At 43.0% G+C, this 5778-nt stretch overlaps 1 pseudogene; it reads left to right on the forward strand.

Moving 5' to 3' along the window:
- Positions 1-4050: 4050 nt before the first annotated feature.
- LOC102767660 lies at positions 4051-4615 on the forward strand (annotated as a pseudogene).
- The last annotated feature ends 1163 nt before the right edge of the window (positions 4616-5778 follow it).

Raw genomic sequence — 5778 nt, forward strand, 5'->3', positions numbered from 1 at the left:
ACATTTCTCTTTACCTTCCTCCATTACACCAAAGCCATACTTTCTTTCCAGTTAGTTAGAACTCTTAGCCTTAATATTTAGGTGATATATAAATAATTAACATTCCTCAGATTAGCAATACATTCATTTTTTTAAGAGACACAAACAGAAATTTCACTAGCTAAACAATTTTAAACAAACAACAAAGACACATATTTAAACAGTAAAGACAGATAACATTCCCCATTAATAAATATGAATCACCACAGAAACTCGGGAGAGGTTTAGAAGGGTTTTTAAAAAACAAAAGAGAAACAAACAAACATAAAAACACTTTTACACCAGCAAACACCACATTTACACCACAGAATACCACCAAATCAATTTCAATTGTGCAGAGATACAGAACAAGTCCCTGAACAGAGGCAGTAGAAAACTGCCTAGGAATGCTTCTCTCCTACTTTTTTCAAAGGCAGGCCAGTCTCGGACCCTTTTCAAAATTTTCCGACATGCAATTGAGAACACCCATAATAGGTGGCGAGAGACAGACAAGGGTGCAGGAAAATTTACTAAAAGCCTGGAGGGTCTCCTTAAAGAAAAGATCCTTAATCAGCACAGGCAGGAGGCGGGGCCAGTAAAATCATTCTGCTCTGCGGAGCTGTGCCCCTGAAAGTCCCAGTCAGACAAGAAAAGCCACAAATACCTTTAAATCTACCCCAGAATTCCAAAATTTCAATTTTGGTTCAATTCTGCTAAAATCAGCAGCGTGTGCCTTCAGGAGGCCTGTCCCTCGCCCCTGGGCCCCAATCCCCATCCACTCCCTGGAGTCAAGAGCCAAACATGGTTAGCTTCCCGGTTCAGGGACCATATGTTGCAGAAGACCAAAGAAATACCAAGCACACTTCCTAGAGAAAGGGAAACACCCTGTTTATTAACACTAGTGGGCTCCAGGAATAATTTCCAAATCAGAGTGAAAAAACAACCAGAGGGCTTCACTTTTTATAACCTTCTGGGGTCTTTGTCTTGCAGATATGGTTCTGCTCCCTTTCATGGGCTTACAGGAAGGGGCCCAGGTGTTGAGGTCCCCAAGCCATATCCAATGATCTGTCCTGGGGCCAGCAATAATGACCTCCCCCCAACCCCCCAGGGCAGTGCATTGTTCAGTTTTTGTGGCCTGACATGCCTTGCAAGACCAGTTTCCTCCTCAACATCAGGAACCCATTGTGTGCAGGGGAGAAGTGAGAGGGTAAGATGAAGTGTGTGTTCTTTAATTTAGGGGGTGGGTAGTCTTGCTAGCTCCTAATTGGTCTTTTCAAAGAATTCTGCGTTAGAAATATCCTTTGGATTGATTTATACACTTTACTGTCTTGCGATTGGTTATCTGTACACTGCCTGTCTTAGCAATATCCATGCATTTTTAAAAATATATTTTATTGATTTTTTTACAGAGAGGAAGAGAGAGGGATAGTGTTACAGAAGACCAAAGAAATACCAAGCATGCTTCCTAGAGAAATGGAGGGACCCCGTTTATTAACACTAGTGGACTCCAGGAATAATTTCCTAATCAGAGTGAAGAAACATGCAGAGAGCCTGTCTATATATATCCTGCTGGGGCCTTTGTCTTGCAGATATGCCCCCTGCCTCTTTCGTGGCCCTGCAGGAAGGCCCACAGGTGTCAGGCCACATGTGATGGTCCATCCTGGCATCAGCATAACAACCCTCCCCCCTACCCCCCGCCCAGTGCAGTGCATTGTTCACAATTCCATGGCCTCTACATTTAGATAACAAGTTCTGCAAGACCAGTTTCCTCCTCAATAGAGAGTTAGAAACATCAATCAGCTGCCTCCTGCACAACCCCCACTGGGATGTGCCCACAATCAAGGTACACACCCTTGACCGGAATTGAAACTGGGACCCCTGAGTCCGCAGGCTGACACTGGATCCACTGAGCCAAACTGGTCAGGGCTTCATGCATTTTTAAGTTCATGCCTCTCTTCTGAGTGCCCTTCCTTCCTCCCCCACCAGTTGGGTGCCTTAGTACCTCTGCATAGTTCTATTTCCCTTCCCGTGGTCCAGCCCCTTTCTACCTAGCTTCCTCTCTTTAACTAGAATAAAATACATCATTAATTCCCTGGAAGTTACACAAATCTCTCAAGGTTTTAAAATGCTTTTTAGTTGGATGCTAGTGTTTTTAGTGATAGCCTTGTAATTTGCTAGTTACTAATAATAGGAAGGGAGCAAAGGGAAGGCCAGACATTATAAGCATGTCATTTGGGCAGTTTCACTAGGAAGCTACAACTTTACACTCCCCAGGGGTCCAACAAAGGAAAGATAGACACATGCTCAATAAAGTTGAGATAACTGGAAAAGGTGCTATCTATAAATTACACCTGGGAAGAGATGTCTTTGGCCAGAATGGGCCTGGCCACTGTAAGCACTGAAATACTTAATTCCCTGAGCAAAGAAACTCGCTCCCTTGTGCTCTTGTGCTCTTGTGCTCTTGGTTCCTCTTGGCCCTTTACACTTGCTCCTGGTTTGTGGGCTCTTGTCCCTGCTGAAAGGGTCAGCTATCCAGCCTACTTAGGCAGGTTTAGGGAGTCATAGAGATAAGGGGGGTCTATGGGAGAGGAATACATAATGGAGACTTGAAGATGCCAGGGTGTTTATCTTACTTGTACAGAAGATAGAGAAATGCCACAGGCAAGTAGAAATATCACTGCTCTGTGCAATTTAAACAGCTAAAAACCAAGGACAGACAGGGATATCTCTGGCTTGAGCAATTAAAGTGACCATAAGTTAGGTCAAAAGTAGCTCTGACCTGAGTAGCTGGGAGAGCCATAAGATAAGGCTTTTTCTGCCAGCACACCTGGGAGAGCTATAAGGTAAATCAAAAGTGACTCCCACAAACAAGATAAGAGGGAGTGAAAATAGGGGACACCACATGGGCTTTGAGCTCTGGAAACTAATTGTATGTAGCAAAATGACCAATAAGAAAGAGTCAGATTCAGACAAAGAACTGCAGCCTATATAAACTGGAGACAAAGGAACACAAAGAAGGACTTTTTTTCTTAATCCTCACCTGAAGATATTTTTCCATTGATTTTTTTTAGAGAGAGTGGAAGAGAAAGGGAAAGACAGAGAGAAATATTGATGTGAGAGATACACATTGATTGGTTGCCTCCTCCATGCGCCCTGACCAGGACTGGGCCAGGGAGAAACCTGCAACTGAAGTATGTGCCCTAGACCGGATTCAAATCCAGGACCTTTCCGTCCACAGGTCGATGCTCTATCCACTGAGCCAAACTGGCTAGGACGCGAAGGGGGAATTTTTTTATTTCCCCATTAGAGAGAGAGAGAGAGAGAGAGAGAGAGAGAGAGAGAGCAAGCATTTCTCATGGGGGGGGGGATCGCCATAGGGTCCCCTTTGGGACCATCCTTCTCAGGGACCCCTCTGTCTGTCCAGGAGGGATAGAGTCTTAGGCTTAGAATTTAGAATTAAGGTTTTAGAGATAATGTCTGCCTGCAATAAAATTTCTATACTTTTCACCTATCACCTTTTGTCCGTGGCTTAACTTTTTGAATCCATCTGGACAAGAACCCAGGGAAACAAATCACCCTGCTTAATAAAACAACCCAAATCACTACCTTCCTGCATTTGCTTACATGGCCCATGGCCATGTGGACCCCACACACAATGTATTAGTGGAATGCAACTATCCTGATACTGTACTAGACCTGTCTCCAACATAAGAAGGAAACTAGACACTGGCTTTGCTTCTAGCTTTCTGAAACACCAGCTACACGTCTTCTATGACAGGACTAAGGGAAATGGGACTGTGGAAAGTTGGAATGTAATTCCATGGAAATAAAGCGTTCTACCATATCACATCCTCCCGTGCAAATCTCAGAAAATTAATTTTCTCAAGATATTGCAAGAACTCCAACCCTAGCACCAGTGGGGAAGAGAACCCCTCCACTTCATCTGGTATCATTAGGAATATTCCAAAATGCCCCTAAGGGGAATGAGCGGTAGGAGGCAATGCCATTATTAATTTACTTTTTCTGAGAGGAAGGTCACCACTGGGGACTCTTTCTCCCTCCTGCCACAGAAATGTCTTCACTTTCAGAATATGCCTTGCGCATGACTCGCCTAAGTGCCCGGCTATTTGGTGAAGTTACCAGGCCTACTGATTCCAAATCCATGAAAGTGGTGAAACTGTTTAGTGAGCAGCCTTTGGCCAAGAGGAAGGAGACATATGACTGGTATCCAAATCACAACACTTATTTTGCGCTCATGGGGATACTGAGTTTTAATGGCCTCTACAGAGACGAGCATCAGGACTTCAAGGAGGAGCAGAGACGTCTGAAGAAACTTCATGGAAAGGGGAAACCAAGGAAAGGAGAAGGAAAAAGAGCAGCAAAAAAGAAATAGTGTTTGTCAGTGCGAAGAGAAACTTCCTCCTCTGCAACTGAGAGCAGAAGCAAGAGTTTATTCTCTTTCCCCATGTTGAATGAGGAACACATGCTCCGTGTTGAAGTCTGATCCAGTTAAAGTGTGACCGGTTTCTTGACCACATTCTAATTCTGCAAAGTTATTTTGGCCTTGGCTTTGTAATCTGAGGTTTACCACATTCCCTAAAGAAATGAATGCAGCCCAGCCAGTGTGGCTCAGAGGCTGAGCATTGACCCAAGAACCAAGAGGTCATCGATTGGATTCCTGGTTGTAGGCTCAATCTTGACCCAGTGGAGGTCATGGAAGAGGCTATTGATTGATGATGTTGCTCTCTCACTCATCAGTGTTTCTCTCCCTCTCCCTTCCTCTCTCTAAAAATCAATAAAAAGATTTTTAAATGTATATATTAAAAAAAATTACTTTTTCTACCCCTATGCAATCAGAGTGGAACTGCATTAATGTGTGTGTATACATGAGTATACATACATACACACATATATTATTTTATTTATATGTACATATGTTCTTTGAGCAAGTGCTCTGCTGCTAAAAATAAGTTTTAAAGCTCATCATTTTAAATATTGAGATAAAAAAACAGGATTAAATACAAAGAGGCAAAAAACATTGAGTAGAAAGTAAGGAAATGTAAAAGTAGAGGAAAAGTATGAGATCGTCTCTTTTGACTTTTGCACAACACATTAAACTCTTCAACTGTTCAATTTGGGTTGACTTAGGTGTGGAAATCATCCAGGATCATTCCTTGACTAAGCCAGGTTGCAATGATCAATCTCTGTACTGGTGACCTCTACCAACCATGGTTTCCTCACTTGTATATCATGATATTGCATACTAACGTCAAATATTACAAATTATGTGTCTCTGGGAATTTTGTATCTCTAAAATATAAGTTTGCTTGGACTCAGGACGTCTTTCTTCATTTGAATTACCTATAACACCAAACATAACGTAAGTAGTTTGTGGCAAATATAAATAATATTCACAATCTCTCTTTTGGTTTTCCTCTTTCAATTTCTTGTTCACACATACACACACATTAATTGTTAATGTCATAGAAACATGGGCAAATACATTAATGGTTATTATTCAGAACTAGAAGCCCGGTGCACAAAATTGTGAATGGGTGGGGGTGTATCCCTCAGTCCAGCCTGCACCCTCTCCAATCAGACATCCCTCTAGCAATCTGCTGGCTCATAACTGCTAACCTGCCTCCCTGCCTGATCACCCCTAACCTCTCTGTCTGCCTGCCTGATTGCCCCTAACTGCCTCTGCCTGACTGCCTGATCGCCCCTAACTGTCCTCCCCTGCCAGCCTGATTTCCCCTAACT

Source organism: Myotis davidii, unplaced genomic scaffold, assembly GCF_000327345.1.
Source record: "Myotis davidii unplaced genomic scaffold, ASM32734v1 scaffold95, whole genome shotgun sequence".
NCBI classification, from domain to species: domain Eukaryota; kingdom Metazoa; phylum Chordata; class Mammalia; order Chiroptera; family Vespertilionidae; genus Myotis; species Myotis davidii.